Here is a 20,455-nt window from a genome sequence, read left to right as displayed (position 1 = left end):
TAGCAAAAGAAGAGGCAAATTGTCATTTTGAATTTAAAAAGAGAGACAATTTGGGCTTTAATGTAACTGAAAACAGCAGTTTTAAATTAAAAATAGCTATAACTTTACAACCTTGAAATTATCCAAGACTATCAGTGAGTACCTGAGGACTCCCTTTAAAAGTTAAATCGAGAAAAGGGAAACAGAAAAGAAGTGTTACTAACAAGATTCCTTGGGGCTAACACAGTAGCCATGGCCAAATGATAGAAAGTAAACAGAAAATGAGAACATGTGTTTTTCCTGTTTTCTCCATTTGTATGACTTTAAAGCCTACATCAGAAAACCAGAAAGTCCATCTTTCCTATCATCAGCTAACTGTGTCCATTTAAGCAAATCCCTCAAACTCTCTGAAGAGAAATTCTACTGTGCATGGAATTAATATTTTATAAAAATTGTTAAGTCTTAGTAACTTTAAGAAAATACCAAATGTCCCACCAGGAATGACACTACAGATTCCAGCCAAATGAATTCTGGAAGTAGATGTTCACTCTTCAGGGGGAAAATGAAGCATTTTGTTCCTACATTGGATCAACTTCCTATCTTAAGGTGGGATTTCTGTCAGGGACATGGCCTGTCCTTGACTGACGTTGTGCTGTAGGTATGTACAGCCCAAACCCCGCAGAGCGTAGCTGTGAAAATTCTTGAGAATTCTTGAGCCTCATAACCCGTTTGGCAAAATGCAGAATATACTCCACTCAAAGACAGATCTGGGATCAAGAGATACATTTCTAGCAGTTTTTGAAGTATGAAGACCTCTTATGGGAAATGGATCTCTTTACTTTTTTAGGAATGCTGCATGTTGTTTGAGAAGTTCATTAACAACAGCATTGCTTCCCTGTTAACCACCAAATTGACAATAACATCTTAGAGGTTTATGGCACCATTCTCAAAAAGAAGGGACCATATTAAAGTGGGAAAAACCTAATGTTTGGTTCCAAAAATTTCCTAATTTGATTTGTCTCAGTGATAACATAAAAATCAGTGTGACCTACTCACCATGTGGTTGATGTCACTCATTGAAGCTCAGAGAGAAGCAGGGAGTGGGGTGAGCTTCAGTGGTAAGATGCGACAGGAAACTCCACTTGAGTTTCAGAACAACAACCACTACCACGGTTTGACCTTGACCTTGACCTTGCACCAGGTGTTCAGGAGGATGAGCTACAAGGGCCAGCTGACATAGGAGAAGCTGGAGAAAAAGATGGGGCGGGGGGAGAGGAGTCTGTCAGTGCAAGAGAGACGGGGGCTGAGTGGTGCCACACAGAAGGCCTGGGGGTGGAGGGCATACGGAATTATGGGCAGGAAAGGTATGCCAAGAGGGTGTGAAGCCATAAATATGAGATGGGGGAGGGGAACACAGACACTTAAGGGTGGTGATTGGTAGGGGGCACCTTTGACTTTGCACCAGACACACACTCCTGGAAAGTTGTGTGAAAACCTAATTGTCATGAAGTAAAAAAACAAAAACAAAAACAAAAAAACCCCATGTGTAATAGGTAGATATTTAAAGGAAATTTATGGGGACACCAGGGTGACTCGGTTAAGCGTCTGACTCCTGGTTTTGGCTCAGGTTGTGATCTCACAGTCGTGAGGTCGAGCCCCGTATGGGCTCCGTACCTGGCATGGAGTCTGCTTCAGATTCTCTCTCCTGCTTCCTCTGCCCCTCATTCTGCTCACATTCTCTCTCTCTCAAAATAAATAACTAAAATCTTTTTTTTTAAGGTTTTTAAAATAAAGGGAGTATATGTATGTAAAGGAAAGGCTACTTTTGTAATACAAATACCAACTCCCTTACTTATGTCTTTGAAAATCAAGGTTTTATGTATATTGAGTTTTCTCAGAGCAATGGGCAACTGAATCTGGCAGCGGAGAGAGAAATACACTATTTTAGCTGTGGGTTTGGCATCAAGAAAGGACAGAATATTCCTGGTGGAGGGAGGCTCTTATAATTTTCTAATTCAACTCCATTCTCTAGGTGAGAAAGCTGAAGATAAAATGCTTCGCTTGAGGCTAACCAAACATTAAGTGATTCATTCATTCTTGGTCCTGAGCTGGCTGGCTGAGAAATGAGAACTAGAACCCAGTACTCCTGCTTCCCACTCAGACCTCATTCTCTGTATCCTGCTTGGACTGATGGCTTACTGCATACAGAGAATGAAACAAAGTCACAGTGCAGTTGCATAGTTTTGTCTTCTGGGGCCCTTTCCAGCTTCAAAATTCTATGATTCTGTATTATCCCTGCATCTCTTATTTTTTAAGACTGTTACTTCAAAGGATTCATTGTAAGATCAGGAGGCAGCCAAAAGAAGAAATAACAGTTATTGGCTCCCAAATGGCTAGGGAGTATAGTAATATATCTTATAGAGGAGATGGATAATGTTAAAAGAAGAAATTTATCTTCCAGAAAGCAATAAAGCTTTAAAAAGCACCAACCCAGTTTCCCTTCACTTCTGCCAGAATATATCAAATATGGCACCTTAAGTTGGTCCAAGTTTCACAAATACCAGGAAACCACAAGTGTGATGTTTTCGAAGATGCCATACATCTCCCCAAACACGTCATTTTGTTCCAGCTTTCTCTTCTGGGCATGCCACTTAACTTTGCTTCTTGTCATTTCTTCTCAAGAGATTCCACACGTATCTCTAGTTCCTCAGAAACGAGCCCTTTATTTGTAACTGCAGAAAGCGCATTACATGAGGATCCAGAGGGAGCGGGGAGAGGGAGAGAGCATGTGATTAACGCGATTTTGAAGCACCAACTTTTATGGTCTCTGCAAAGCATCATGGAGTTGAGGATCCACAGAAGGTCATAAGGGCTCCCATTTTAATCTTAGGATTTGAAAATTATCTTATTTCTAAGTAATAGTCTTCCATCACCTCTTCCCATTTTATCTCTTTCTCTCTTGTCTAGCACACATATTTCTTGCTAAAAATGCTTTTGATCATTGCACATTCATATGAAGTCTTCAATGTAGCAACATGTTGAGTTGGGTTGCACATACACAAAAAGATGAAAAGGAGAGATGCTAAACCATACTGGCCTTTAAGGAGAAATCATGTTCTATGATGGCAACATTGTCTAAATTTTATATTATATGTGAAATATCAAATAAAACACTTTATAAATAACCATCCTGTATTTCAATACAGACAGAACCATAGAATCAAAGAATGCTAATGCTCAAAGAGATGGTAGGATTTCTTTCCTCATTTTATGGACAAGGAAACTGAAGCCCAATACAGCCTAGTTAGGAGGGGGGCTGGCCAGGTGTTGCTTCAGCTGCCACTGTGTCAACAGCGCTAATACGTCACTAGAATAAATGAGAAATCAGAGCCAGACAATCCAGGTTCATAATAGCTTCTTATTTGTACACAGGCAATTGAAAGTTGACAGTCCACATAAAATACCTTGAATTTAAGAATGCATGGCATTTTTAAATAGTTTTTAGAGTACAGGTCTTTCACCTCCTTGGTTATATTTATTCCTAAGAATTTTATTATTTTTTGGTACATTGTATATGGAATTACTTTCTTAATTTCGCTTTCTGCTACTTCACTATTCTTTTAAAGATTTTATTTATAGAGAGTGAGAGCCAGAGAGCATGAGCAAGGTGAGGGCAGAGGGAGAGGGAGAAACAGACTCTGCTGAGTAGGGAGCTCGATGCAGGGGGCTCGATCCCAGGACTCCAGGATCATGACCTGAGGCACCCAGGTGCCCCTGTGTTACTTCAGTGTAAGTATATAGAGATACAAGGGATTTCTGTAAATTGGTTTTGTGTCCTGTGACCTCACTGAATTCCCTTATCAGTACTAGCAGTTTTTGGGTGGAGTCTTTAGGGTTTTCTGTATATAGTATCATGTCATCTGCAAATAGTGAAAGTCTTACTCTTTCCTTTCTAATTTGGATGTCTTTTATTTCTTTTTCTTTTCTGATTGCTGTGGGTAGGATTTCCAGCACTATGTTGAATAAAGGAAGTGAGAGTGGACATCCTTATCTTGTTCCTGATCTCAGAGGAAAATTTCTCAATTTTTCACCATTGAGAATGATGTTAGCTGTGGGTTTTTCATATATGGCCTTTATTATGATACGGTATGTTCCTTCTAAACCTACTTTGGTGAGAATTTTTTATCATGAATGAATGTTGTATTTTGTCAAATGCATCTATTGAAATGATCATGTGGTTTTTATTCTTTCTCCTATTGATATGATGTATCACACTGATTGATTTGGGCTACTGAACCACAGGAATAAATCCCACTTAATTATGGTGGATGAATTTTTAAAAATATATTGTTGATTCAGTTTGTTAGCATTTTGGTGAGGGGTTTTGCATCTGTGTTCATCAGAGATATTGGCCTGTTCTCTTTTTGGCTGTGTCCTTATCTGGTTTTGGTATCAGGGTGATGCTGTCCTTGGCCCACTTTTTAAATCAGGTTGTTTGTCTTCTTATTGTTGAGTTTCAAGAGTTCTTTGTATATTTTGAATAACAGTGCTTTATCAAATGTATTTTTTGCCAGTATTTTCTCTAAGTCTGTGGCTTATCTTTTCATTCTCTTAGACTTCAAATATTTTTATATCCCCCTAGGTTTCTGAGAATAAGATTACCTGCCTATTAGAGTACTTGATTGTTTCCATAAATTACAGAAGCTTTTTCATCGTTTCAATCTTTTTTGTCTTTAGACTTCCATTTAGTTTCAGTTGCTTTATCTTCAAGTTCACTGATCTTTTCTTTGCAGTATTCAGTGTGATATTAATTCTCTAGTTATTTTTTCTTCCCACACATTGAATATTCTTACCTGAAGATTTTCTGTTGACTTTTTTGTTATTTTCAGTTTCTCTTCTCATTATGTTTCCCTCAATATACTTGAACATATTTACAATAGCTATTTTAATGGGCTTTTCTGGTAATTCCTTTATTTCTGTCATTTTGGGGTCCATTTCTATTGACTGATTTTCCCCTAAGTTATGGGTCATATTTTGCTGCTGCTTTTCATGCCAAGCAATTTTTTTATTGAGTGCTGGGTATTGTGGATACTGGATTGTGGGTTGTGTTTTTTTTTCCTTTTTTTCATCTCTAGAGGGTGTTAGACTTTGTTTTGGTAGGTAGTAATACTTGCTTATCAGCTTTATTTTTTGAAGGCTATTTAAAAGCTCTGTTATGGCAGGTTTGGAATAACTTTAATCTCTGGTTGGTTTATCTTCTTGTCAAGATAGGACCCTTCTGGAGTTTCTACAAAGTGCCCTGAGTATTCTCCACTTCAACTGATTAGAACTTCAACATCCCCCAGTCCTGTGTGAGCTCTGAGAATTGTTTACAGTTCCCAATAATTCTTCACGTCTCTTAGAGAAAATTCGCCCCGTGCACTCATGACTTAATGTTAGCAATAGAAGCAAGAGGAACCCTGTGCAAATTTCTGGAGCTCTTCCTCTACCACATAGATTCTAACTGCCTTTGCTTCACTGAACTTCAATCCCTGTGTCTTCAACTCAGTGATTCTCGTATAGTTGCTTGGGATCCACCTCCCTGCACTGCTTTCCACGTAGTGACTCAGACAGAAAGCCAGAGCAATCATAAGACTCACCTCCTTTGTTTCCTTTTCCTCAAAAACCACAGTCCTGTGCTGCCTGTTTTCCAATATCTAAAAAAAAAAAAAACCCAAAAATGAAACAAAACAAAAAAACAGTCATTTGGCATATTTTGTTAAGTTTACAAGTTATGGTAGCAGTATAAATCTAGTTCCAATTCCTTCATCATGGTCGGAAGCAGAATTAACAATATTAAATATTTTGAAATTGTGCAACCGTTCTCCAGCTGTGGTCAAGAGCTCATTCTAGTTCAGCCCGTTTAGTACCTGGTAAGAGACGAGGCCAGGAGGACTCTCTTCCCTGAACCCCTCACTTGAAAGGTACACATACACACACACACACACACACACACACACACACGAATTTCTTCAGGAGCTCATGGACAGCAATGCCTCTGTCAGTTGAGATCTGATGTTCAGCACTGATTCAGCAGGATCTATAACCAAAACATTCTTTCTGACTTACACTGTGTTCTTGAATCAAAATGTTACAAAATGCTACTACATTTGAGTGCCATGAAAATTGGTAGCATGTGCCACTGAGGATTTCAGAGACAGACACTGCTTTATTGAGGGCACTGAGAGAATTTGAGTGGCAGAAGCACTTAGTGGAAGAAAAGAAACATTAACTTGTCAGATGCTTCCTCTCAGACAGCCTGAATACAATAAATTCTTATTTATCATTTGCAAGTAGTGCCAAATGTTCGTTTTCTTGCTTTTCTTTGTGTTGTGCCAGAGATAGTCATAAATTACTGTAGCATTTGCAACAGTTGCACATAGAAGCTGAAGAATGATTGGAAATAGTAAAAAAAAAAAAAAATATATATATATATATATATATACACACACACACACACACTATTTCGGTTAAATTTGTAGATGTAAACATCACATGTGTGACGTGTGATACAGATTCTTTACCACCAACTCAACTGATACCGAATCCTAGACTTTCAAATATGTTAAACTTTGTTAAAATATTTATTAAGGTTTAGAAAAGCTTTCAAAAGATCAGATTTTATAATTTCAACATTATTCTAAAACTTTTTGCATTTTTCTGTTTATTAGTTATAATTTATATTTTGCCTTATAATCGTAGTAGATAAATTTGAAAATGTGCGAAGAAATGAACTCTGAAAAGCATGAACAAGTTTATTTCTTTAATCTGTAACTAAATTTTTGATAAAAAAAATCCAAGATTTGTATACTTCGAATAAATCATATTTTAGTATTTTATACCATTGAGAATGAGTACAGGTTGAAGTCACGAACTGTAGAAAATATCATGAAATCATGATAAATGTAGAAAATACTACAAATGAAGTTCAATTAAATAGCTGAAGACGAAGGAATAAACATTTTCAGTATGAAAGGATTATTCGTCAAGCAAGAGGATAGAATGTATTCTATTCCACAGTTAGTACATTATGATTGGTAACTTTTAAATAGTTGCACTCACGATGTGAGAGCTGTTGGTGGTATTACTGCTCTGGGCCTCGTGAACATTAGGGTTGAGCCTCGATGAGAGGAAAGGAGGCAAAATCTCTCCCCCAGTTGCAGGAGGGTCTTTGTATGAGTTGGGTCCAGACTGGGCAAGGTGAGGTGGGGAGAGTAGAGCAAGCCTGTCTTGAGAACATTTGTCCCCAGAATTGCTAATGCAGGCCCCAGTCTCAGCTAAGGGCAGGCAGATGGGTCTTGGCAGGATTCCAGCCAGCAGAGAACTTGAGTGCCGACAGGGCCCCTGAGGCAGACATCCGTTCATGTAGACAAAGTTGGAGGTGGTGGTGCAGGTTGTTGGGACGGCGTGGGGTGCAGGGGGAGATAGACAGGAAATGCCCACCATATCTCCCCTCTAAGTACCCCAAAGGCACAGCAGCACCTCTTAGATCTAGGCTCCCTCTGACCAGTCGGGCCAGCATACTTGGGCTGCTTCCTACACTGGTCAGGACTAACCAGACTCTGAGTTGGTGGAAAACATCACTGACTCCTGCTCAAAGAAAGGGGTAAGGGACAAAAACATAATAGGGGATATTTTTAATCTCCACCATGTGATTAAGAATAGTACTTGAAGTAATGTTTTATAAACAGTTTAGTCATAAACAACTCACAAGGCATGTCTCCTGTGACAAAATTTATGTTCTGTTTCTGATCGGCTCTGCTTCGTTACTTGGGCTGAGTCAAGGTTGATGGCATGGGACCTTGTGCCAGTTGCCGCACTAGCTCCAGGCATTGGGAGAGCTTTGGAGAAGAGGGAACAGCCGCCCGCGTTTCCTGCCCCAGCTGTGAGAGGAAACTGTACCTGAAGAAACACCCAATGAAGCAAATCAGAGAAATTTAAAAATAACCATTTGGGGCCATTTAGATAGCTAGCGAAGAGTGCATATTTCTTTCCAGAATGATTTCTGTCCTGTGCAGTGTCGGCAAAGACCAAATTGGCAATTGCTTTACCCAAGGTAGGATGTTAGTGCCAGTTACAAAATGCCAAAGATGCATGGTCTGTTAGAGGGGAGAGACCACTTCAAGTTCATTTCTGTATTTCTGGTACCTAGCTCGTTTTGTTGGAGTGGGGAGGGGCGGGGGGGGCAGGTCTCAGCACTGACAGCACATTACAAATCAGGAGCTCTTAAAAATACTGCTGCCAGAGTCCCACTGCAGACCAGTTAAATCAGAATCTCTCAGAGATTGGGTGCTGGTATGTTCTCTTTTTTTTTTTTTTTTTTTAAAGCTCCCCAGGTAATCAGTTAAAAAAGTTTAAACAGTTAAGGCTGGCCTTGGCTAAGCCATCATGAGCATGCCATGCTCTGTCTCAACTCAGCACCAGTAGCCGATGTAAAGACTAGTAGAACTGAGGACCGAAGGGCTGGGGAAAGGGCTGTGTCCTTCCAGTTAGCCTGCTGCAGGATTAGAGCGGCTCATCTAGACGTGCAGTCTTTAACTGTGTGTGGGGGGCCGGGGGGTGCGGAAGGGAGGCAACAGCATTTCTAAGACTTCCTCTTCTGCCAGAAGTCCAGGGCTGTGGTAGAATCATTAGGATTTTTTTTTTTTTTTTTAAGATTTATTTATTTATTTGACAGACAGAGATCACAAGTAGGCAGAGAGGCCGGCGGGCTGAGCAGAGAGCCCAATGCAGGGCTTGATCCCAGGACCCTGAGATCATGACCTGAGCTGAAGGCAGAGGCTTTTATCCACTGAGCCACCCAGGTGCCCCATAGATTTTAAAGTTGTATCAATCTGCTGCTTCCTGTGAAACAAATAACATCTGTGTGGATTTTCCCATGTGCTCATGTGTCTGAGATAGATGTGTACCTGGGGGCAAAGTTGGCCCATTGACCCTGGCAAACAAAGGGAAAAGGTTGGCCATTCTCTGTATGTATGAAATGCACAATGCCAGACCACTCAGTTCTTTGAGCTTTACATCGGTGCCAAGATGTGAGGCTGGAGGCAAGGGGTTTTCTAGCCCGTTTATTTTTTAATTTCTCAAAGCTACAGAACGATGTGTGAGTTTGTGCACAAGACAAATGTTAAACATTGAACTAGCATTTCTGATGAGAGACTTAAGGAATACACTGAGAAAGTACTTAATGGATCTTACCTTTTTCTCTTTCTTGTCTTCTCTGGAAAGGGCAATCAGGATATATCTATGCACATGGCTACTTTCCTTAGTATTTTTCTTTGCAACTAGCTCTTTCTGGGCACGTCTCTCATCTTGATTATTGACTGTGTGTGGCTGAAGTTCCAGATGATGTGGGACTACCCAAAAAGAAAGAATATCACACCTAGTGTTGCAATGTTTTTCACTGCTGCTTGTATCCCCTGGTAACGTGTCTTATTAGCAGAGACATGTTTGAACATTTTGGGACCTTGCTTAATAACAGAGATAAGCTACTTTAGGTTGTCAAGCAAATAAAAGAATGAATGGAAGACGGAACCGACAGATAAATGGGTGGAAGGCCAACCTGTGACACCGTGGCCGGCCCGTGATTTGTTGTGTGTTGCAAAACTGGCCCATGGTGGCTTCACTTCTGTTCAGGTTTTGTCTGTGCAGGAGCTACGTCGGTGGATTGCTGGCAAGGCCGACATTGATTTCACTCTGTGGCAGATTTTGTTCTTTTCTGGTTAATCGACCAGAACTTCAGCTGTTTCCCGTGCCCGCGGGTCTGTAATTGATAGCGAGGGCAGAATAAAGTGAAATGTTTATGATATATTGCAAGAGCAGAATTAACTTTTCAAAAACATGCAAGTTTATCTTTCATTCTGTTTACAGTCTTCTACAGCTCGTAAACAGCGACAAGTGTCTTCGGAAGCTTGCTGCCACTTGTAAGATCAGAAAAATGTTACTGCTTCTTGGAAATCTTATCATCAGGAACCTGGAGTTAGCTAGTCCATTTGATTGAAGAGGAAACAGAGACCTCAGAGATGGGTTTGTCTCAGGACATGCAACAGCGCAGTGAGAATTGGGACCCAGACAGGGCATCACTGGTCACATTGGACCACGGGGCCAAATCTGGTCTGGACCCCTTGTCATAGGAGAGAGTCCTCCTTTTTTTCTATGACAGATAGGGAAAATCTATTTGTCAATAAATTTGGGAGGTGAGGATGTGCTGCAGTAAAAAGGTAGGGAGAAAGGGAGGGTGAGTATTTGTCTAGGTAGGAATGATCTTCCTCAAAGCTACAGCTAATACCCTTCTAGTAGCTGGAGCTGTTGGGATTTCCATAGACTGGGACCCGTGGCACTTAGGAATTGATTGAGACCTGAACTGGTAGCGAATGTGAAAATGTCCGGGTTCGGGAGCAAATGGTCAAGAAAGAATTCTTGAGGTATCTTTGGTGCAAAAAGATAGTTTTATTAAAGCACGGGGACAGGGACAGGGCCCCTGGGCAGAAGGAGCTTCCCTGGATGTGTGAGGGGTGGCCGATTATACACTTTCAAGTTAGGAGGAGGTTAGGGATAGTGTTAAGTCTCTAAGGAATTTGGAAGCAAGATTTCCAAGACCCTGAGAACTTAGATGTTCAGAAGAGGTCATTTACTACTGTCTAGTAAAACCTAAGTCATGAGACCCTTCTGATGTATATCAGTGGGCCATATGCTTAGAGGATGATTGCTCACATATATCTTGGTGGGTAGAGATAAAGGAAGTTTCCAAGGGAATCTTTATATGTTAAAGGAGACTTATAAGATCCTGGAGGTCAGGCTCATGTTAAGCTAAAGTATTAACATTGAGGCAGTGAGTTCCTAGAGGAAATCACTCCGCTTATCTCAAGGAGCTGTCAGTGGGCTGTAAGTTGTAAGGAAATTTAATTTTTTTCCTTGGCCTTTTCCCCATACAAATGCCCACATCTTGCTGGCCTCAGAACCAGCCTGGGGATGCCTTACTTCTGTCCTCTTGACCAGTTGACCCGTGGCCATGACAAACACACCCTTCCTGCCCGGGTAGTCCCTTCTGCAATCCCAAGTCACACATGCCCCCCCACCCCCGGGTAGGACCTGCGTCAGTTTAGTTTTGCAACTATCTCTAGGACTTAACCACCAGCCCAGACATTTTAGGAATAATATAAGAGTAAATATGACAAATTAAACCTTTTCTATCACAGCACTGAATTATGATAGCAATCCTTGGACAAAGAGTCCACTGAAGAGTGAATTATTAATATCATTGGTGTATTACTCGGATTGATGTCAGTGGGGTACTGTTACAGTCTCCACATGCAGGAAAGCTTTGGGAAGTTGAGTCATTTGTACGTATTTTCAACCTGGAGATGTGCTTTGCTGAGAAGGCAGTTTGACTGGGAGTCTGAAGACCTGAGTCCTAGAGGTAGTTCTGCTAAGTGGAGAGCTGCTTGACCTTGGCCAAGTCACGTTTCCTCACTGGGTCTCCTTTCCTCATCTGTGTCATGAGATAGTGAGACTAGGAAGCCTTGAGATTTTCTTTTGGTTCTAACATCCAAACTAGTGTTTCATGAACCCAATTATTCCATCACTCTTTTCCCCATCCGTGGGCCACTGATGGCTGTGTGTGGAGAGTTGGTGGACAGCGAGCTGGCCAATATCTGGGGAGTAAAGGCTAGTCCATTGACAACCAGGTCACCAGCTGTGGTAGCTTGTGCTGTCACTTCACAGGTTGGAGCATGTCACCTGTAAACTTCACCAAGCATGCTTATCATTCCTATTTCCCCTTGAAACAGCCACTCACCTTGAAGTCTCTCTCCCCAGCCATAGTCTCACCAGCCTCTAGTGAGGCACAGAGTGTAGACTGATCCCCCCTTTTTGTGCTCAGCACCTGAGGCTGAGCCTCTGTCTTACGCCACAAAAAGGGAAGTTAATAGATAACAGTTGATAATTAATAGCTCTTGGAAAGCTGTTAATGCAGCACCATATTTTTATTTGGAAATCCTGGGATCTGGAACACAAAGGATAACTTTTAAAATACTTTTGAACCGTAGGTTTCATTTTTGGTTCCAAAAAGCATCGACTACATGTAAGTCTTTATGTATAGAAGTGTCCTATATATCGTCCACTGTAGCCTTTCATTGCTTTCTACTATTCTGTAGTTCCCTTCTCTGTTGCAGGAATTAGCACGGGGGCATTCTCTGGTCCTAGAGGAGGCATTTTACCCAGGAAATGAAAGTCTGCTGTTTTCTCCGACAACCTTTATTTTGTGTTTCTTTGAGATAGATTCCTGAGTCATGTAACCAGTGAACTATGCCAAGTTCCTTTATTAAAATCTCACCGAAGTCTGTAAGATCAGCAAAGAATCACAGCATTAGAACAGTGTTGACTGAAAAGAGACTTTAAAGATTATCAGATCCAATTCTCTCTTTTTATTGGTAAGGAAACAGGCTCAGAGAGGTGAAGTAATTTGTCTGAGGTAACACAGCTTTAAAGTAACAGAGTGAGAGCTATCCTAATTTATAGCCCATGTATTTTAACAGGGGAAGATGGAGCAAATAGACCAAATACAGTCACGTTTTTATTAACTTGACATTCTAAGGAAGCCCATTTTCACAATTTTATATTTTCAAGTTTGTCACTAAATCTGGTATTTTTTTAAAGATTTTATTTATTTATTTGACAAAGATCACAAGTAGGCAGAGAGGCAGGCAGAGAGAGAGAAGGGGAAGCAGGCTCCTCGCTGCGCAGAGATCCCGATGCAGGGCTCCATCCCAGGACCCTGAGATCATGACCCGAGCTGCAGGCAGAGGCTTCACCCACTGAGCCACCCAGACGCCCCTAAATCTGGTATTTTAACAAAAGTTTTCAATATCGTAAAATAATCTTAGAACTAATATGTATTATAAGAATATCTTCCTAGAACAGGATAGTAAACTCCAACTCCTCTGGGGACCGGCAGGTTGTGGGGGAGGAAGCCAGTGGGAATGGAGGGTCTTCTAACAACCTTGGTGTCCCCTGTTTCTCCTTTCCTCTTCCTTCTCGTCCTCTGACATTTACCAAGCAGCAGACAAACACGACAGTGTGGCCTGAGTGACCAGTTTATTCCCCTATTGGAAGCTATCGGTGCTTTTACCGTCCTGTGAGCATGCATTCCTTCCCACTCACCAGTTAATCCCCAGGACCACGTCAGTCATATTGTAGGTAGTCGATAAACATTTTTCAGTGGGTCGGTGATTAAATATGTACTGAGGTTGGGATTTTGAAATCGATGTCATGATTTGCTTTGGTGAAGATAATCTGGTTCAGAGCTTGATGAAATCTTTCTCTACAATTTCCCATAGAGTGCAGTACTTTTTCAACGTGAGTACCTCGGGAAGGCCACCCCTTATTAACAACCGAGGGTGGATTATTCCCACCCAGTTGCTTTCCTCCTCTCCCTGAATTGTGAGCAGTTACACTGGGGTGGAGAATAGGGCGGAGGAAGAGAGGGGTCCTGGGCCAGGAGTTGGGTTTGAAGACTGGCCTCGCTGCGCAAGCGACAACAGGGAAAGGGGGCTTCAGAGGTCAGAAGGAGGGGGAAAATGTTGATCTAAGTAGCAAACAGTGCCTGGTTTATAACATTGTTTAAGGCTAGTACTAGGGGACTCCAATATGAAGGCAATGGGCTCACTTTCGGATGCAGAGGACTCATAAACAAGCTCATTATAAAATCTTCGGAACAGATTTAGCCTTGGATTCTGTTTATCTGAGCATTGTTTGCCTCCTACAACCTTCCCCTCCCGCGCCCCAAACCATTACACTGGATAGAAATGTATCCCCCCATATATCATTGGGGCCAGGTATCATCAGTGAAATCCTCATCATTTCAATCACAACATAGCCTGTAGTTCAACACACACCTTTGGACCTTCAGGCAGCACACCAAACACATGTCTTTGTTTAGGGGAATCAGCAGCAGAAGGGCTCCGACTTGTACTTTTCCAAACCTCGTGTGCAGTCATGCCAACAGAATGGGGAAAATTTCCTTTCAAAGCCACCATGAAGAGCATCCAGATGTCTTCGCTGAGCTCAAGTGCACCTGCACCAGAGGCTGCTTGTTACAGCAGCTGCCAGGATCCCTTGGGAAAGCCATGCTTACTGCCACGAAGTGGTGTCGTGAACAACATGGGGCCAAGAAGCTTCAGGGGAGAGGATGCTGGACTTCACACCAGACATGTGGGTTTGGCTCCCAGCTCTGCATTTTCCTGGCAGGGGGTCTTGAGTGAAGCCTTCCCCCTCCCTGCGCTTCCCTCTGCAGATTTGTATCTCAGTATGGCAGCCTCGGCTCCTCCCATCAACAGAGTGGTCGTTTCCTTGCCTTCCGCTCCGTGCTGGGCACAGCTGTGCATCCACTAGTGCCTCTCTTCCTCACGGCAGCCCTGTGGGTGGTTAGACACCATCATTACCCTCCCCTCCCAGATGGTGAAAGCTCAGGTCAGTGTGCTTAAGAGAACAAGCGCAGCACAGCTAGGAAGGGGCAAAGCTGAGGTTGGGAACCAGGCCTGCTTCCAGAGTTGTTGGAAAGAACAAATGTGATACTGTACAGGAAAGGGCTTTGAAACTGTAATCTAGAGATTGTGAACACAAGTGATTTAAGAGTGCAGAATTTCTTTTAATTTAATTTAATTTTTTAATTTTTATTTTTATAAAGATTTTATTCAATTATTTGACAGAGAGAGAGAGGGAACACAGGCAGGGGGAGCAGGAGAGGGAGAAGCAGGCTCCCAGCCAAGCAGGGAGCCTGCTGGGTGGCTCGATCCCAGGACCCTGGGATCACACCCTGAGCCAAAGGCAGATGCTTAACTGACTAAGCTTAAAAAAAATTAATTCCAGTATAGTTAACATACCATGTTGTATTAGTTTCAGGTTTAAAATATAGTGATTCAACACTTCATACATGAGCCGGTGCTCATCACAAGTGCCCTCCTTAATCCCCAACACCCATTTCACCCATTTGCCTGCCCACCGCCCTTCTGGGAACCACCACTTTGTTCTCTGTAGCTAAGAGTCTGAGACTTGGTTTGCCTCTCTTTCTATCTCCCCCTTTGCTTATTTGTTTTGTTTCTTAAATTCTACATCTGAGTGAAATCATATAGTATTTGTCTTTCTCTGGCTTATTTTGATTAGTGAAATTCTCTAGCTCCATCCATGCTGTTGCAAAGTAAGATTTCATTCTTTTTTATGGCTGAGTACTATTCCATCTCGTGTGTGTGTGTGTGTGTGTGTGTGTGTGTGTGTGTGTGTATTCACAATTTCTTTATCCATTCATTCATCAATGGACACGGGCTGTGTCTTCAATTTGGCTATCGTAAATAGTGCTGCTATAAACATAGGGGTGAATGTATGTGTTTGAATTAGTGTTTTTGTATTTGGGGGGTAAATACCCAGTAGTGGGATTACTGAATCATAGGATAGTTCTATTTTTAACTTTACAAGGAACCTCCATGCTGTTTTCCACAGTGGCTGCACCAGCTTGCATTCCCACCCCCAGTGCAACAGGTTATCTTTTTCTCCACATCCTTGTCAACATTTGTTGTTTCTTGTGTTTTCAATTTAGCTGTTCCGACAGGTGTGAGGTCATACCTCATTGTGGTTTTGATTTGCATTTCCCTGATGATGAGTGATGTTGAGCATCTTTTCATGTGTCTGTTGGCCATCTGGATATCTTCTTTGGAGAAGTGTCTATCCATGTCTTCTCATTTTTTAATTGGATTACTTGTTTTCTGGGTGTTGAGTTGTATAGGTTCTTTATGTACTTTGGATACTAACCCTTTATGTCATTTGCAAATATCTTCTCCCCTTCAGTAGGTTGCCTTTGAGTTTTGTTGATTGTTTCCTTCACTGTACAGGAGCTTTTTGTTTTGACATAGCCCCAGGTGTTTATTTTTGGTTTTGTATCCCTTGCCTTGGGAAACATACCTAGAAAAATGGTGCTGTAGCTGGTGTCAGAGACATTACTGCTCAAAAGTATAGAATTCTCTAGTCAGAAAGGGTACTGTCTGTGGTTGGTGGGCAAGTTATTCAACCTCTCCCAGTCTCATTTTCTTCCTCTGTGAAATGCAGATGATAACAGCACCTACCTCCTGGGGTTATTGCAAAAATGGAATGAAATCATGCATATAAAGCCTGGCACATTCCCGTAAACATTAGCTATTGATTTTAAGTTACTGATATAAATAAGAGAAAATCCTGTTCATAGCCATTTTCTCATCTTAAGTGGACCATATTTGGCTCATTTCCTGTTCCCACTGGAAAGCAAAAGCCAGAAGGAAAGCTGATTACTAATACCAGTTGTTAGCAAGAATATTTTATAGTATGAGTAATGTATGTGCTTATTTCTTTGTACCTCAGCCTGAATGAATGAAATTCAACATGCAGTACTTCACTAAGTCACAGACAATGCCTTCTCCAGCTGTCCATCTCATGCTGGCCCTCAGCAAGGGTTCTCAGGATCCACTCCCCCCCACCCCACAACCCTTCCTCCCAACCTGCTTTTGCTTCTTGTCTCTTTCTTAGCTCTGAATTCTGTACTCTCCTCCCACTTCTGCTCCTTTGGGGTGACATTCATCCACTTCCTCTTTGATCATCTCTTTTAGTGGCACCTCTGACTTCCAGTTCTCATACCAGACCTGTGGGTCCCAACCAAAGCCGAGAGAGCCCCACCCCTGTTGTAATTGATGGTGGAGAGACTTTGGCTTTCCTCAGGCTTGGGTTGCTTTGTCTTCTGTTGCTCCCTGTTTTTAGCTCTGGTATGATTCATGCAGGGGCATGTACCAAGCAAAATAGCAAGTGAGGCTCAGGCAATGTCTCTCAATGTCAGACGTCCAGATGTTTCCAAAACCCAGAAGTTTTGATCATGTAGCTAAATTCCTATTCCTGAGGGAATTGTTAGCTTTTCTTCCTAATGTGGCATCATGAAGGCATAGCCTGCCTGTAGCTCATGCACATCAAGAACAGGACCCCCTGCCCCCCGCAGTGCACGGGCATCAAAATTGTCTCTGATGAAAGTGAGTAAGCAGACAAAGACATCTTTTCAGGCTAATATCAAACTGGATCGTGTAGAATTTTCTTCAAAGCTATATGTAGTTTTAGTAATCGGGAAAGATGGTACCAGCAGAGCATGCTTTTTTTGTGCCAGCAAAGCATGCTTTTTCAAATATAGTTTTCCTTGGTGGACTCCCAGGTCCTCCTGCTGCCTACTCGTCCCTGACTCATATAGCTGCATAGACATCGCATGATCTACAGAGGAGTTACCCAGACCTGGGATGGAAGCCCAGCAACCACTGACAGTCATGTGCATTGAGCAAGTTAGTTAACTTCTATAGCCCCTGATGGCAGAAGTGATCAGACCTAGAACTTATTTTTTGGTTGGGGGGAGGGGGGGTGAAGGCGTTAATATATGTAACATACTAGGAGAAAGAGAGCTAGGTGCCTGGGGTGGGTGTGTGAGTAGTTACAGGAATGGTATGTCTCCTTGTATCTGTATAATACTGTCACCTCCTGTCCTCATTTTGGTGAGCCATTTGATATAAATAACTTCCTCTGATCACAGGGATCAGCTGGAATTTCATGCTTATCTTAGTGGTAATTCTGGAGTAAACTGTCCATTTAAAAAATATTCCTGGGGCGCCTGGGGGGGCTCAGTCAGTTAAGCGTCCAACTCTTGATTTGGGCTCAGGTCACAATCTCATGGATGTGAGATCCAGCCCCCAGTCTAGCTCCGTGCAGAGTGTGGACCCTGCTTGACACTCTCTCTCTCCCTCTGCCCCTCCTCACTGTGCACATGCATGCTAGCTCTTTCTTTCTCTCTCACTCTAAAAAATAAATAAATAAATAAATAAATAAATAAATAAATAAAATAAAAATATTCTGAAAAGTATCCTTCTTGTGCAAACACTGTAGGGTTATTGGTTTGGGTTGAGTGTGTGTGTGAGCGTACGTGTGTGTGTATCTCCTCATTTCCCAGTTCTTTCCGAGGTCCCTGTTTGTCTTCTCTGAGCCTCCGTTGGAAGCCGTCCTGGTGTCTGTCCAGTTAGACTGCCTGGTGGAGCCGCTCCAGCTCTCTGATTTCAGAATTTCCGTCGGTCTCTAACAGCCACTGTCCTTCAACTAATGTCCTTCGCCAGTTTAGCACTAGATGGGCTGTTTGCTCTAAAAAATACATCTGAATGCTTTTTCTTTTTCCAGAGATAAAAGTCTACCAAGGTTCTCTCTTTTCCCCCCCCCCAGAAACATATCCCCCTGATGTTTGACAGTTGGGAACTTCATGCTTCATCTGCCAACGAGTAATCTGCCTGGGAGTGAATAAAGCCTTTTGGAAGGGAGTTAACTCTTTGAGGGTGCTGCCCTGTTACTGAAGCATAATTTGAGCATTCTAAAAATATATTCTTTTCCTTTTCTCCTAGAGAAGATTTGAACTTGTTTGAAAAATACACACCCTGTAAATTAAAGAAACTGTAAAGATGTCAGATGCAGTTAAGAATTTAAAACATGAGGAAAGAGTAGCACAAGGCTCTGTATGGTTACTACTGTCAGTCAGTTTGCTCCAGGCTTCCCAGTAAACAAAGCAAGAATGGAAACTCTCTCCGTTTTCAGAGATACACTTTGGTAATACATGTCCATGCAAACTTCTTCCCAAGCCAAGAGGGAATTCTCTGTGACCCCACCCCGAGGAAAGCCGTTACAACTCTCAAAGTGTTAGTCTGACCTGAATTGCTGGACAACTCAGAACCTTTGGGCTAGTTTGTCAGCTGACCTGAGCCTAGGAAAACAACGTGGTACTTGTCATGTGCACGTAGACAGAATACAGCTATAAAGTTCCATCCGCTCTGCCTGGACGTAAACATGGCAGCGTTAGAGGGTAACATGAGCCCTGGCTCTTCCACGCAGCGTCATGCAATGGAGCGTGACTGAAATCAGTGTTGATTACTGAATGTGTGCGGTTTGAGATCATTCAACTCCAGGGGAGGTTTCCTTGATCCTTCAAGAGCCTGCCAGAGTTATCTCCGTCCTGAGAAGTTCTGAGACATTGTAGGACTCCCAGCAGAGCACACAGCAAATTAGAGGGCACCTTCTGTGTGCTGTCCATTGGTAGGTTTCAGTTATAGTGTAGTAATGTGTTCGCTTGTGTCTGCTCCTCAGCTGGGCTGTGAGATCGCTGGGGAGGCTATCACATCCATCTCCGAGTACCAGTGCCTGGCACTCCACCTCAACGGATAACGGGCACGAGGGGAGCAAATGTTGTTATGTCAGCCAGAGTTCTCAGTGCTTTACGTGGCTTTCTATTAACTGCTCCGTGAGGTAGTTACTATTACCCTCCCGTTTCACAGATGAAGAAACCATGGCCTGAAGAACGATTGGCTGTTTCCTGGAGGTAAATGGTGGAAGAGAGAACCAAAGCCCATGCTCTCAACCAAGACACCAGAATGAAGGCCAAGTCTTAGTATTTTCATGAGGTGAGCCAGCCAGGGGCTTGGGAGATGCTGAACATGTCAGTGGGCTGTGCCTCGGGAAAAGAGGAAGATGTGGTATTTGTTGGGCTCTTCGTCTGAACACCCTCTCATCACCACAGTCATAGGAATGGGGTTTCTAACTTCTGGCTGCTGAGCGTTACCTTCAGAAGCCCTGGGACATTCCTAGGGAGAAGTCCTTTATATCCTCATTATTTTTTTAATTTAATTTTTATTTTTTAAAACTATTATTAACATATCATGTATTCTTTATTTCAGGGGTCCTAAATCCTCCTTTTTTAGTTAAAATTTAATAATACAACTCAACAGTTTTATGGATGGTACTGTATTAACTAATTGAAAGCTACCAGATAGAAATAGAGAGACAATGATCTTTGCTTCTCATTTCCCTGAAACGTTTATTCTCTCTCAATGCAAAGCACTACTTACAAGTTTGCATTATTTCACTCTGAACTCAGCAGATTCTTAAATGACCTGACATCTCTATGGTTTTCTGGGGGGAAGGAATGAAGCAATTACACTAATCTAGTGTTGGTACTTACTCTAACATTTTGATAAATAAAGCCCCGTTCTGAAAGGGAATTGGGCCCTTTTGATATGCTTGGCATATTTCTCTTCCAAAGGCATCCTAAATAGGTTGACTACAAATATTTCTACTAATGAGATGGCCTCGAAATACCACTGCCATGATGGTCGACATAAATAGTGGATTTCATTAGGTTGCTTGAGTCCCACTTTTGATGGTGTAGTAAATCTCAAAACAACTGTGGGCAGTAGATAGATGAAGAGCTTTTTGGGGTATAATTAACTTATTTGAGTATCTACTGGCTACCTTACCATAGTAACTCTAACTCATTCTCTTTAAGTACACTAAAGAGTTTAATACTCTTACAGGGATTCTTAATGAGCCCAAAGGATTTATAACTTAGAATAAA

At 42.0% G+C, this 20,455-nt stretch overlaps 1 protein-coding gene across 1 annotated transcript in view; it reads left to right on the top strand.

The window, feature by feature from the left end:
- Positions 1-20,455, top strand: part of CFAP95 (cilia and flagella associated protein 95) — a 199,762-nt gene that overhangs the window by 165,390 nt on the left and 13,917 nt on the right. The window contains exon 7 of the transcript XR_009346437.1: positions 19,380-19,505. The gene's annotated coding sequence lies outside the window, so the exon portion shown is untranslated. The remainder of the gene's footprint in view (positions 1-19,379; positions 19,506-20,455) is intronic.

Source organism: Mustela lutreola, chromosome 12, assembly GCF_030435805.1.
Source record: "Mustela lutreola isolate mMusLut2 chromosome 12, mMusLut2.pri, whole genome shotgun sequence".
Lineage (NCBI taxonomy): Eukaryota > Metazoa > Chordata > Mammalia > Carnivora > Mustelidae > Mustela > Mustela lutreola.
Note: the sequence above shows the minus strand (reverse complement) of the source record. Positions and strands in the feature narration are given on the sequence as shown.